At 34.9% G+C, this 13,924-nt stretch overlaps 1 long non-coding RNA gene across 2 annotated transcripts in view; it reads right to left on the bottom strand.

Annotated features, from left to right (window-relative positions):
- Positions 1-1,512: 1,512 nt before the first annotated feature.
- The window catches only part of LOC112648233 (uncharacterized), a 51,285-nt gene continuing 38,873 nt past the window's right edge, over positions 1,513-13,924 (bottom strand). The window contains exons 3-4 of one of the 2 annotated variants that reach the window (XR_003128842.2): positions 1,759-1,883; positions 1,513-1,668 (exon numbers count right to left, since the gene is read on the bottom strand). This is a non-coding gene — a long non-coding RNA (uncharacterized LOC112648233). Of the gene's footprint in view, positions 1,884-13,924 lie in introns of both variants that reach the window. The other variant, XR_003128841.2, reaches the window with a different exon arrangement.

The following is a 13,924-nucleotide window of genomic DNA, read 5'->3' on the forward strand; positions in this document are numbered from 1 at the left end:
CTGCAATCCAGCTATATCTGATGGGACTTGTAGACTGATAGAATATGACCATGAGAAGCTTAGAAGCCTTCCAGAAAAGAGCACATCCAATACAGTGCTAAATATTACAGAAAAAAGGTGAATCAGAGTACAGCAGAATGTAAAAAAGAGGTTGAAAGTATGAGCTCTAGAGCTAGAGTGTGGTGGTTAATAGCAAAGGTTCAAGCTATGACTTTACCATATATAACCCAGTTTCCTTCTTTGTAAAAAGGATAACTTCCCTACCTATCTGATGGGGGGTTGTGAGGATTAAATGAATTGATAGTACAGAACACCCAGAACATTCTCAGATACACAATGACTCAATAAATTTTAGCTATTATCATTATTGCTTTACTTCAGCAATTCATAGACTTCTAACTTAAGCCTCAGGTGGAGATGAGGATGAAGGAGTAGGTGAGAATATAATAATGAAATAATGGTCTTGAGTGAAATCTTGCTAATATATTAGGGCACAAAATTACCAAGAAAAGGAGTGTGTGTCATACTATCAGACATGCCATGGTACCCACTGGCACAGGATGGATTTGGAAGGTGGTGGCTTATGCTGAACACCAGACACAGGTTATGCATAGATTCCAGGCAGTGGGCCTCACTGAAGGAGACTTGATCCCCAAAATGTAGGTCAAGGTCATCCCTAGATAAGCTCCCCTGCTGTTTTAATTTTCACTGTTTGTCATATGATATTTAGTCTCAGAGAGGGATATTACCAATAAAAAAAATAGTATGACTTATTTTTTAATTGGCAAGTAAGATATTTGGAAGCATTCTGAGTAAACTCTCAATTGTGTTCCTGCTAAAGTACGTGAAGTACATGCCACTCGCTCAGTAGGAAAGATTTCTGGCAGACTGACAAAATGAATCATTGCTGAAATGTATTCAAATAAAATTTTAGAACAGAATAAGGGATAGAGTTCTAACAGGAAATAAGCCCCATGGGTCATTCTGAGTTATAACTTTTTCAGTGTGTCTGTATGAGTTTAAGTTTATTTGAATAATACTAGGATGTACTGTATTGAGTAAGGGGAAGACTTTTCTGTAACGTACGGGAAAGTTTTCTTTTATCACTCAGGTTTTATCATCTGGTTTTTCACTTTTTATGCAAGTTTTTTTTCCCCTTCATGTTAGGATAATTTTGGTAATGTTTTTTTTTTTTTTTCAAGGTATGACTAACTTTTATTTTATTGTCTTTAGAAAAAGCTAAGGAGTCATGACTTTTTTTTTTTTTTAAATCAGACTAGAACCAGTCTGCACAAAATTTGAAATTCATCCTTGATTTTCATCTGAAACTTGACAAAAATAATCCAAATTGATACTTTCTAGTCTTCAACTTTCAAGGCACTTTTACATCCCTTTTTCGCTCTGCATCCAGAGAACTTTTTAAAAAACTCCAGTATGAGCATGTAATTTCCCTGCTCAAGACTCCAGGGTTTTTAAGAAAGATTTTATTTATTTATTTGAGAAGGAGAGAGAGAGAGAGAGAGTGAGCTATTACACACGCGTGCACACCAGTAGGGAAAGGGGCAGAGGGAGAGGGACAAGCCGACTTCTCGCTGAGCAGGGACCTCTGTGCAGGGTTCTGTGGGGGGCTGGATGTGGGGGCTTCATATGGGGCTCCATCATAGGACCCTGGAATCAGAACCTGAGCTGACGTCCAGTGCTTAACCGGATAAGCTACCCAGGCCCCCAGGACTCTTCAGTTTTATGCATTGACCATACCAGGCCTGCTCCAGTCTGGCACAAATTTATCCACTGCAGCTTCAGGCTCCCAGTCTGATTCCTTTTTGTCCCGGTGCTCCAAGTACACAGGATTTACTTCTGTTCTTCAGTGTACAGTCTTCTTTCTAGATCAGATATTGAAAACCCAAATATAGGCAGAGGCAGATTAATGTAAAGTAAAATAGGTCAGCTGTAAAACAGTACGGAAGGTGGTATCTATGAGAAATTGGAGTGTACATAAATGAAAGTAGATGCTCCTTGGTTCAGCTGGTTGCTGGTCATGTGTTAGATTCTCTCATTTTAAAAGAAATCTGGAAATTTCTTTATTTTTTCTATAACCTTGAAGTTCTTAAATGTTGGCAGCTAATCTTCTTAAACAATCTGAAAGTCAATAAATTATGTTCTGCTTTCTGTTTTTATTCCGGTAAGCAGCCAGATTATCAACTCATAAAGATACTAGTTCTTTTTGTTATTCCCTTTCTCTGGCCTTAGCCAGGAGAGTCCCTCCATCATTTAATTCCCTTGCTCTACAGCTTACACAGCAGCCCTGATAGTTCCTTTTGTAACATTCATCATTCTTTTTTTGAGTCATAATTGTTATTAGACTCTTACGAATTCCATGAAGTTAGGACCATGCAAACTTTGTTATTGTATCTAGAATAGTGCTTTCTTTTTCTTTTTTAAAAAATATTTCATTTATTCATGAGAGACAGAGAGAGAGAGAGGCAGAGGGAGAAGCAGGCTCCTCAAAGGGAACATGATGTGGAACTCAATCCTGGAACTCCGGGACCACTCCCTGAGCCGAAGGCAGACGCTCAACCACTGAGCCACCTCGGCATCTCTAGAATAATGCTTTCATATCTAGATATGAAAGGCCACTCAGTAAATACATGTGAATATAATTGAAATAAATTATAATGTTATCATTATATTCATGTTAGATATATCTATCCTCTATTATCCCCATTTTATAAATTGACAAATTCTAACACTGTGGACTTAAAATGATTCCTTTGAGGTCATTCAGCTCTTAGTAATAAATTCAACTTCTGACTCAGAAATCCTAGCTCTCGTCACTGGCCTATGCTACCTTTCTTAGTAATCCTTAGATTTTTATGGTATTGCAAGTCTGAAATCTTTGACCACTATAAATTCCTTAGGACTAATTCTGAATATGTATTTGAGTATTTGTTATATAGACAGAGTGAGGTCAAAAAGAAATCTAGGAAAGCAAAAATAAAGATCATTGCTAAAAGATAAAAATAACATGTTTAATTTCATAAAAGTTTCTTTTTATTTTTTTTCTGGATTTAGTACCTTTACCCAAGCCTTTTAACATTTGATTATATTATAATAATGATTAATGAACTGATCCATCTATTCATTGTTCTAAATCCCTTTTATCCATTACAAGAGGTAAGAAAGAGTAAGTCTTGATTATCTAAGAAGACTATTTGTCATTTATCCTCATACTAGTTATGTTGATGTTTATGAATATGCTTGGGGGATGAAAGGGAGAGAGAAAAATAAATAAAAATGTGGGAAGTAGAATACACAAAACAAGTTAGATGGCTGCTAATATAACTGAATTTTAAGAAAATAATAGGCAATAACTGGTTACCTTCTGGGTCTGTTTTAAAATTATAATCAGAAAAGCCCAAAGATTTCAAAAGGGCAATTTCTTGCTATACTTAAAGACCGTTAAAAAATGTTTGTATTAAAAAAAAGTTTATATTTCTTGAATCAATAATGCTATTTCAACAATCACTTCTAAGACAATAAATACATTCAAAATAGGTAGATGGCTTTATAAGTTATGTCATATCCCAACAATAGAATAACAGAAAACTATTAATGACATTTTTGAAAATATTCCATGGCAGAAGTAAATGTTCATTACATAGAATTATGTAAGGACAAAAAGATCCAAATATTTATATAATATATACTCTCACTATTTATTTTTAATTTTTTAAAAATATTTTATTTATTTACTTGAAAGAGAGAGAGAACATAAACAGGGGTGAGGGAGAGGCAGAGCGAGAAGCTGTCTCCCTGCTGAGCAGGGAGCCCTCCATGGAACTTGATCCCAGGACCTTGATTGAGATCATGACCTGAGCCAAAAAGGCAGATGCTTAACTGACTGAGCCACCCAAGCACCCCTATAATCTCACCATTAAAAAAAAGTGAAAATAAAAGGCTAAAAATTAATTCTCCTAAGTTTGTTATGTTTATAACAAAAATCCTAATAAAAATTATAGAATAAATTATGATTATAAATTATAATAAAATTATGGATAATTTTCATTTTCTTTAAAAATTTTTCTATATGTATTTCTGTTTTTAGCTACAGCCTTTTATAGATGTTAAATCTAGAAGGAAACCAAATTGTGAAATACATCCTTAAACACAAATTATAAATGCCTAAATAAAATATATGATGAAGAAAGGCAATTTTCCCCTTAACTCTGAACTTCTTTCACCTCAATTGTGTATCTTCTTCCCTCTCTCTTTTCTGGGTGTTGAAAAATATGTAGAATTAAAATAAATCAACTGTAGTACACAAGTTCCTATGCTAGGCCAAATAATGGCCTCTCAAAGATGTCCACATCCTAATTCTCTAAACTTGAGAATATGATATCTTACATGGCAAAATGGACTTCACAGATGTGACTAAGTTAAGGATCTTGAGACAGGAAGCTTATCTTGGATTATTTGGATGGGCCCAATATAATCACAATGGTTAGAAGAGGAGGCAGGAAGTTCTTAGTCATAAAAGGAGATGAGAGAGGAGAGAGAGAAGGGAGATAAAAAGACGGGGAGAGAGAGAGAGAGAAAGAGAAAGTGACAGAGAGAGAGAGATGGGTAGATCTTTGAAGATGGAGAGAGACCATAAACAAAGGAATGCAGGTGGTCTCCAGAAACTATAAGAAATAAGGCAATGAGTTCTTTTCTAGAGCCTCCAAAGGGAACACATCCTTGATGATGTGCAGACTTCTTGATTTTAGGACTTCTGATCTCAAAACTGTAAGATAATAGGTTTGTGTTGTTCTAAGTGGTAAATTTGTGGTGATCTTTTATCGCATTAATTAGAAACTAATAGAATCTCACAAGTTATTTTCTGGTAAGAGATTAGAGTTATGGATTAATGCTAGATTTTAAAAAGCATTTTATTATAGGTCTCTTAAATCATGCACAAAATTTTCAATCATATAGAAATAGATTGGTGAATTCCTTAATACAGATCATTTAGCTCCAGCAATTAACAATTTGACAATCTGCCTTCATCTGTCCCACGCCTTTATTTTCTTTGTGCTGGAATAGATAGTATTTTATAGCTAACCATAGACATTATGTTGTGTTACTTATAAATATTTCAATATGTATCCTTAATGATCAAGATCTTTTTGTGTGGATGTGTCTTTTATTTTTTAATTTTAAAAAATATTTATTTATTTATGTAATCTCTACACCCAGTGTGGGGTTCAAACTCACAACCCCGAGATCAAGAATTGCATGCTCCTCTAATCGAGTCAGCCAAGTGCCCTCATAAAGACCTTCTTTTTGAGAGAGAGAGAGAGAGAGAGAATGGGGAAAAGGGCAGAGGGAGAGGGATAAAGAGAATTGCAAGCAGGCTCCATGTGGGGCCTGACCCCACAACCTTGAGATCATAACCTGAGATAAAATCAAGAGTCAGACACCCAACTGACTGAGCCACCCAGGCGCCCCAGGCGCCCCTAAAGACCCTTTTATTTTTTAAACTGAATCCTTTGTGATGATCATATCTAGTAATATTAATAAATTCCTTAATAATATCTAATACCCAGTTCATATTCATACTTTCCAGAGTATCCACCAATTAACCTTTACAGTTGGTTTATTAGAGTCAGGATCTCAAGGTTGTGGGATCATATAGAAATAACATTGAACTAAAGGAATACACAACGCATACATCTTTATTATATGAAAAATATCAGGCAAAACTAAACTATATTTTTGTATGCATTCATAGGTTGTAAAAATATAAAGAAAAACAAGGCATAGTATAACATAAATATCAAGAAAGTTAGTACAAAGGGAATATATTGGAGAAAAGGACAGATGGCAGAGAAAAAGGGACAGTTGCTGCTAAGGGGCTCGTGATGTTTTATTTTTTTGATGATGGTTACATGGATATTAACTTTTAATTATTTTTTATATTATGCTATGCTTGTTTACTAATGCTACTTTAACAACATAGTGATTTAAAACAACACAAATATATGAAGCACATAGGTGGCTCAGTCAGTTAAAGCATCAGACTCTGGATTTCTTGATTTTGGTTCAGGTCATGATCTCAGGGTCATAATCGCAGGACCATGAGATCAAGCCCCTCTATGATCCCTGTGTTGGGCTTCACTTTCAACAGTATGCTTCAGATTATCTCACTCCTTCTCCGTCTACTCTCCTCCACGCTTGCATGTGCTCTTTAAATAAATTAATTAAACCATAAGAAAAAAAAACCCGCATATTTTCTTATAGTTCTATGGGTTAGAAGTCCAACATAGGTCTCACTAAGCAAAAATTAAGGACTCAACAGCACTATGTTACTTTTTGGAGGCTCCAGGGGGAGATTTGTTTCCTCCCCCTTTCCAGCCTCTAGAGGCCACTGGCATTCCTCAGCTCCTAGTCTTTTACTCCATTTTCAAAGCAGCAGCAGCTTCTCACATAACATCATTGTGATGTTCCTTTTTCCCTTTAACTACCTTTTTGGTTCACAACCTCCTAAGTAGCTTCCTGACTATTATCTGAAATTGGCCCCCATAATCAGAAAGCAGGGAAAGACCAAGGAAAGAAGCAGGGCATTTCAGATTGGTAGGTGAAAGTTTTAATAAGCATGGGAACTTATATACAAGTCTTGACTTTGGTGGCCACAAGACAAGTAGATCTCTGTGCCTGCCCATTGAATCTTTAATGTTTACATACAGACTTTAACTGGGTTCACTCATATATGTCATCCAGATGGTCTCAATACCAAATCACTATCTCAAAGCTGTCCTTGGGGCAGCTACTGGAAGTGGGAAGGTAAGCAGGATGCACATTCCAAGGACAGGTGAGAGAGTGAGGAGCCTCTGATTTCTGGAATCCTTCTCACAGGTCAATGGTCAGTCATATCCTCTCTGTGACCACCTGTAATAACCCTTGTGGATATATTGGGCCAATTAGGTAATCCATATCAAGCTTCTTTTCAGAGAAAGAGAAAGAGGAAGCAGGAGCGGAAGGACAGAGGGAGAGGGAGAGAGAATCTTAAGCAGACCCCACACTGAGTGCAGAGCCCAACCTGGGACTCAATCTGAGATATCATGACCGAGATGAAATCAAGAGTCAGATGCTTAACCAACTGAGATACGTAGGCACCCCCCCCTTTTTTTTTTAGAGAGAGCGTATATGAGCAAAGGGTGGGGAGAGGGGCAGAGGAAGAAGGGAGAGTCTCAAGTAGCCTGCATGCTCAGCACGGGGCTGGACTAGGGGCTCCATCTCATGACCTGAGCTGAAACCAACAGTTGGACATGTAGCTGACTGAGCCACCCAGGCATCCCTCATGATTATTAATCAGATCTATATTTTTTCCATTTAAGAGCATATATTTAAAGGTATTGGTGATTAGGACATGAATGTCTTTGGGGACCATTGTATTGCCTACCCTAGATGTATATATATGTTTTATTTGCTTTTAGGTATGTATACTATATTTCTAAATAAAATATTGAGAGAGAAAAAAAGGAGAAGAAGGACCAGCAGCAGGAGCTCAGTATTTTAAAAACTAAAATATTGAAATATCTGGTAACTTAGTAGACTTAAGAAATCTGAATCTGAAACAAATAATGAGAGATTCAGGAAGAAATCTTTTTTTTTTTTTTCCCACTGTAGATCCTGATAGGCTTGGAAGTTACTCGCCCTAGGTACCTGTGAAAGTGGGGGGTGAAGTTGAGGTAGAAAACAGGATGACTGGTTGACATTCTGTTTAAGTAGAGTATTTCCCTCATTTTCTGCAGCTAAACCTTGGCAGAAAACCAGGGGACTTATATAGAGAAGATAGAATGAGGATCTGTAGAACAGAGGACAACAGCTACCATTAAAAACACACACAGCAACTTACCAAAGTCAGAAGCTTCATGTGAGTTACCTACTAAATGTTGTGAACCAAGAAAACTTGGTTTTCTTATATATAAAATAAGGACAATAAAAGTCATTTAATAGATCTGCTTGGAGGAAAATGAATTTAAATGTTTGACACTGTGAAACACATCTAACTGCCCTTTAAAGATGATTTTTTTTAAATAATCAGTATAGCCATGCATTGAGAAGATTCTAGAGGTAAGCTGGATCCTTTCCATTTGCCAGGTCTTGATCCATCCACCCATCTATATCTGTGATGAATTGAAGATGAACTTAAGAAAATACATTAAAAATGAAGAACAAGTAGAATGGGAAATGTGAGAACAAGCAGAATAGGCATGATGATGGTCTACTTTTTTTTTCCCAATAAAATAAAAACCTGTGTGAGTTGACAGTATCTGTATCTTTATAAATACTGCACACATAACACAATTTTAGATCACTTTAAGTATTTAAAAGTAATAAACTAATTGGCAAATTTAGGTTTCAAGTAGATTTCTTGCTAGAATAGTTTACTGAATACATATTATTGCAAATATTATTTTAAATTAGAAGTTTAAAATAATCATGAAACAACCTTATAGACCTTGGGAAATAAAGAAAGGGAGAAAAAATATCTCCCCAAATCTATAAATTAAACACAACCATCACTGACATTTTGGAATTTCTTCCTTATGGTTTCCCAGCAATCCACCTCTAGATAATTTTTTAAACATGTTTGTAATCATAATAAACAAACACCTTTATATTCTGCTTTTAAAAATTTAATTCACACCAGCATTTTTTTTTACTTTGCTATACTCATTCAAACTCTGTAATATTAGATTCAGTCTTTATTAGATTTACTTTTAGAAATTGAAGCCCTATGAAACCTTGTAGTATATATCATGATGGTAATGAACAACTTTGCACATATTTTTTTCTTATAGTTTGGAATGTTTTTCTTACAATGGATCAAAACCTTATTTTTAGATATTAGACAATGTAATTATATAATCAGACACTTGAAATTACAAATGACTCTAGTTAGAAATGTTAGATGGCATGGAAACTGGTAAGTTTGTTTTCAGCCAAAGTTAAATAAAAAATTCTAGTTATTGAAAACAATATTTCTCATAAACTTATATCAAGGAAACTGAAAGGCCCCCAATCCTACTCAGGCATCATTTTAAAGTATTTTCAGTGATTTTAAAAAAGATTTTTAAAAAAAGATTAAAATCTTAAAGTTCATAAAGAAGAGAATTTGCCTAGCTTTACATTATTAAAAAAATGAATAAGAACCATATACAGTATGCTAGGATTTTATTCAGATTGTTAATATTGGTATAAATTATGATACCATTGGAAACTCTAAAATGGTAAAGATTACTGGCTGCCTTTTCTGCTTTATTCTTAATTATCGCATAACTAATGAAAGCCATATAACTTATAAATTCCACTGTAACTTTAAATGAGATCTATTTCAATTTGTTGTGTCAACTCTGTGATATTCATCTGCCTTATGTATCATCTTGGAAAAAATTCCCCAAATTATTAACATATTCAAATCACATTCCGAGTAGACTGAGCAATAACCACGTAAAAGATTACATCAAGTTTTGGTATTTTTATGCATAAATGATAAAAACTTTAATTCAGGAAACTAACTTTGAGGTTAAAGGTAGTTTATTTAGTGTAAGATTATTGTTTAGTTCAGGCTATGAATCTTTTGAATGCCTCACCTCTAGGGATTTACTGTCTTCCTATTGGGAAGACTAGGCTTGAACACATTAGACAATTGAAGGAAAATACAAGTACATGAAATTCAATGTTAAAACATTGATAAAGGTTAATAATTAACTTTTTTTAAGAGAGAAACTGTTAAAGAAAAGTATACTGAACACTCATTGTTTCTCATTAAAGTCTAACTGAATGGATAACAAGTAAAACCAAGTGGCTGCCTTCAGTGAACTCACAGTCTACAGAAGTGAAAAGATCAAGAGTTGATTTTTCCTTTCTTCTTGCCACACTATGTGACTTATCTATCTCTATCATAGTGCTTTTCTAACCATATTGAAATTAATATTCTATAAGTTCTATAAAGAGTGCTCCAGGCAAAGGGAAGTAGAGGTTTATTCTTTCTGAGTAAGAAAATCAAATCATACAGGAAGTGATACTTGCAGTGGGCTTGAAGAACCAGAAGATATATGTAGAGAAGAGAAGAAGAACAAATTTCCAGGCCCAGTAAAATGAATAATCAAAAGTGAAAGAGCATGGCATATTCAGGTGAGGTTGTATTCATGGTTTATCCAGGGGTAGGAGCATAGAGGGGGGTTATATGAGGCTCAGGATATCAAGGGGGACCAACTGTGAATTCCAATGCCAATGAGTAACAGTTTTGTTTTGAAGGCAACGTAGATCCAATGAGGATTAAAATCAGAAAGTTATTAGATACAGCAGTGTGGATATGAGACAAGAGTGGGAAAAATCTGCTTAGCATGAGACCAATGAAAGGCTATTTTTATTATCTTTGTGACAGGTTATGAGAGGACTAAATGTATGGTAGTGGGCCAGAAGGTACAGCACAGGAAATCTTTCCAGGTTTAGAAACAGTAGGACTTTTCTTCCTTGTTTCTTGCTTATTGAAAGAGTGGAGTGAGGAGGAGATTGGTTTTAGAGACCTAAATCTTGGGTGAGAAAAGAAGACTGGAAATGGAATTTAGAAGCACTTATTAAAATGAGAATTGACAGGATATGATAATAGAGAATGGGAGATGTGGCTGAGGACAAGGAAGAACCGAAGAAATTAGAGTGGCTACACAGAAAAGAAGAAATACTACTATATTTTTCCAAACAGTACCTTTATGTTGCATTTCAGGTTTTAAATACACATTGACTGTATTTTCAGATTTTTTATTTTTTTTATTTTTAAGCAATCTCTATACCCAATATGGGACTTGAATCTATGACCCCACGCTCAAGATTCACATGCTGTACTGGGTGAGCCAGTCAGGCACCCCATGACTATATTTTTAAATGGCCAACTATTCTGGTACATTCATACACCAAATATGAGACTCTCAGATGATGTGTTAAAATCAATGTTGCCTTTAAACAGATGCTCTAAAATAATCTTGTGACAAGATGGGAAAATACTTCACTATAAGTACAAACAAAACCAGATACATTTTAAGGGAAAGTTTGTACCACCTACTCACAAATGTTTTCTCTCTGAATAGCTTTTCTAACTTTCCTGTTAGCACCAGAACTTCTTAGTTTCTTGGCTCTGGGCCTGTGTTCTTAGAAATAAAAAAACTAGTTGAGTAAGTTAGCTATTTTTAAGATGATTTTGAAACAGATTCATTGCATTAAGCACTTTCACTGCTATGTAGTGTTGTATATAAACAAGATATAGTATTTTTTTTAAATTTTTTTTTATTTACTTATGATAGGCACACAGTGAGAGAGAGAGAGGCAGAGACACAGGCAGAGGGAGAAGCAGGCTCCATACACCAGGAGCCCGACGTGGGATTCGATCCTGGGTCTCCAGGATCGCGCCCTGGGCCAAAGGCAGGCGCTAAACCGCTACGCCACCCAGGGATCCCAAGATATAGTATTTATATGTGATTTCCACTAATCTGATATCTTCTGTCCTTATGATTAATTTATAAAAATTCTTGACCTGTTCTTTTGAAAATTTAAAGTTTTAAATGGAAGTGGTAAGAGAAACTCTTTCTCTGGTTTAATTATGACAAGAAAGAACTGGTTGAGAAATCTATGAATAATGTGAAGCTTGGGAGACTTGGTTTATGGTATCTTAAAGTTTATAATCAATGGAGAATTGCAAAATGAGGTTAAACAAAAAAATTTTTTTTCTTTTTTTATTCCTTGACTCCCTTTCTCCTTCTCCTCCTTCTCATTCTTTTTTCTTTCATTTTCCTTCCCTTCTCCCCCCTCTTTCTCTCCCTTACTCCCTCTCTCCCTCCCTTCCTTTCAGAATAATAATAATTAGGCAGAGATGGGGAACCAAAATTAGGTGACAGAAAGAAAACATCTTTTTCCTTTCGTAACCTATAACCATTAACTTTAAACTGTGGACTACAGGTCCAGATTGTAACTTGGTTTCTGAAAGTACTTGGATACATGAACATAAAGCTCTCAGTTAGTTGTCTTTGAAAAATTGCGTAAAGATAGCAGAAGTCCAAAGAAGAGTTGTTCTGATATTTTTCAAAAGAAGAAAATGATAGAGCTCAGGGATTTCTAACTAGTAAACTTCACACCAATCCTTAGGAAAATTTTCTAGAATATATTATTAAATAGATAGTTTAGGAAAACTTGAGTCATGTAGTTTCTAGTGAGAATCCAGCATGAGTTCCAAAAGAACAAATCATGCTAAACAAATCAGTTTTATTTCTGCTAGGGTTACTAGGTTAATAGATCAAGGGAATGCTATGAACACCATGTGGCTCCAATGGCCTAAGATATTTGACAAAGTGACAGTTGTAAGCTGCTTGAGTGATTATTGAGAGAGAATTCTCCCCAAACCCATCATCCATTCCTTATGGATTTTTTTTAAAGATAAGTCTAGGCCACTACATCCATCCTTATAATAATTTCATCTTGCTGATTTGGGATATCTGTTCTTTTAGCTTGCTAAATTCATTTGAAGTTTTGCTAGCTTTCACTTCCAGCTTTGTGCCTGTTACCTACATATTCAATAAGACTCCTCTTTTAGTGGAACAGAAAGACCCAGGTGATCCCTTCTGTCTTATGACTCCTATTTGATGGATAAGGTAGTGATTGCTTTTCTTCATAGAAGGAACATGATTTGTTTCTTGCAAGCTGTGTGACTTTGGGTGAGTTCCTGAATTCCCTAAACTCAGTTTCCTCATCCCTAAAATAGAAATAATAGTTTTCTTTCAGAGTTCTTTTGGGGGGAAGGTAATTTATTGGCATAATATATGCATGCTTAGTGTATTATAGGAATTTAGTAGATAGGATAGCTATTAGGATATAGAGATAGAGACAAGTGGTTCCACATGCATTAGGCTATGGAATCAGAATAGTGAGAAATTATTATGTCAGTTAATATTTTGGTTCTGTTAACTATTCAAAGTATTCATAGAAATCTAGGAAAATAAACACACACACATACACACACAATCTTAGACTTGGCATCCATCCCCAAGCTAACCCTAAAGAGTATTATAATCTACAAAGCAAATAATAAAAATACCCATTAAAGTCTTCTTCCATTCCAGGTTCCAGAAGAATTATTTTATGGTCATGACTTAATTTTTTAATGTAAAAATCTCTTTTCTAATAGAGGAAATATAGACATTCCATCCATGGCTAGATCAATTGTTAAAATTATATTATTTCCTGGAGTACCTGAGGAAATGAACCATATCATATATTATCATTCTTAGTTACATCAATGACCTTAATTATTAACATTATATATAATTATAATGGATTTCATCAATTTCTTTGTTCTTGGAATCAAGACTTACAACTGAAGTCTTGCAAACTTTTAAATAAATATATATGAAAATCAATATGAATAAAACTCATTTAGATTCAAAAGTAAAAATTGTTTGCTTCAATCTAAGAGATAAGGAAAAAGAAAAGTCAAAATGTGTAATTATAAGTTACAAATTTCACCTTCAGAAATTAGTTTTCACATTTACCAAAATGATGTATTCAAGTAGTGATTGGTATAAATAAAAGTATGTTTGGACATAAAGTTAGGGATTATTATGTCAGATCATGGTGAGGTGCAATCACTTTGCACCATTCTTCTGAATTCTTTGTGTATTACAGAACACTTAATCATCCAAACAAGGTTTTTTGGCTTGGCTCACTCAGTTCTGCAGCTTCCGTTTTCATCATCCTGTCTATTAGAGAAGGCGGTTCAGGTAGAAGTGCTTGCCCTGAGGCCAAGGAGGTTGTGTGGGCTCAAGTACCTGCACGTTCACTCTCAGTGTAAACACTTTGCTTCTGAAGAAGTTTATAATTAGTAACAGTT

Source organism: Canis lupus, chromosome 7 (genome assembly GCF_003254725.2).
Source record: "Canis lupus dingo isolate Sandy chromosome 7, ASM325472v2, whole genome shotgun sequence".
Classification (NCBI taxonomy): domain Eukaryota; kingdom Metazoa; phylum Chordata; class Mammalia; order Carnivora; family Canidae; genus Canis; species Canis lupus.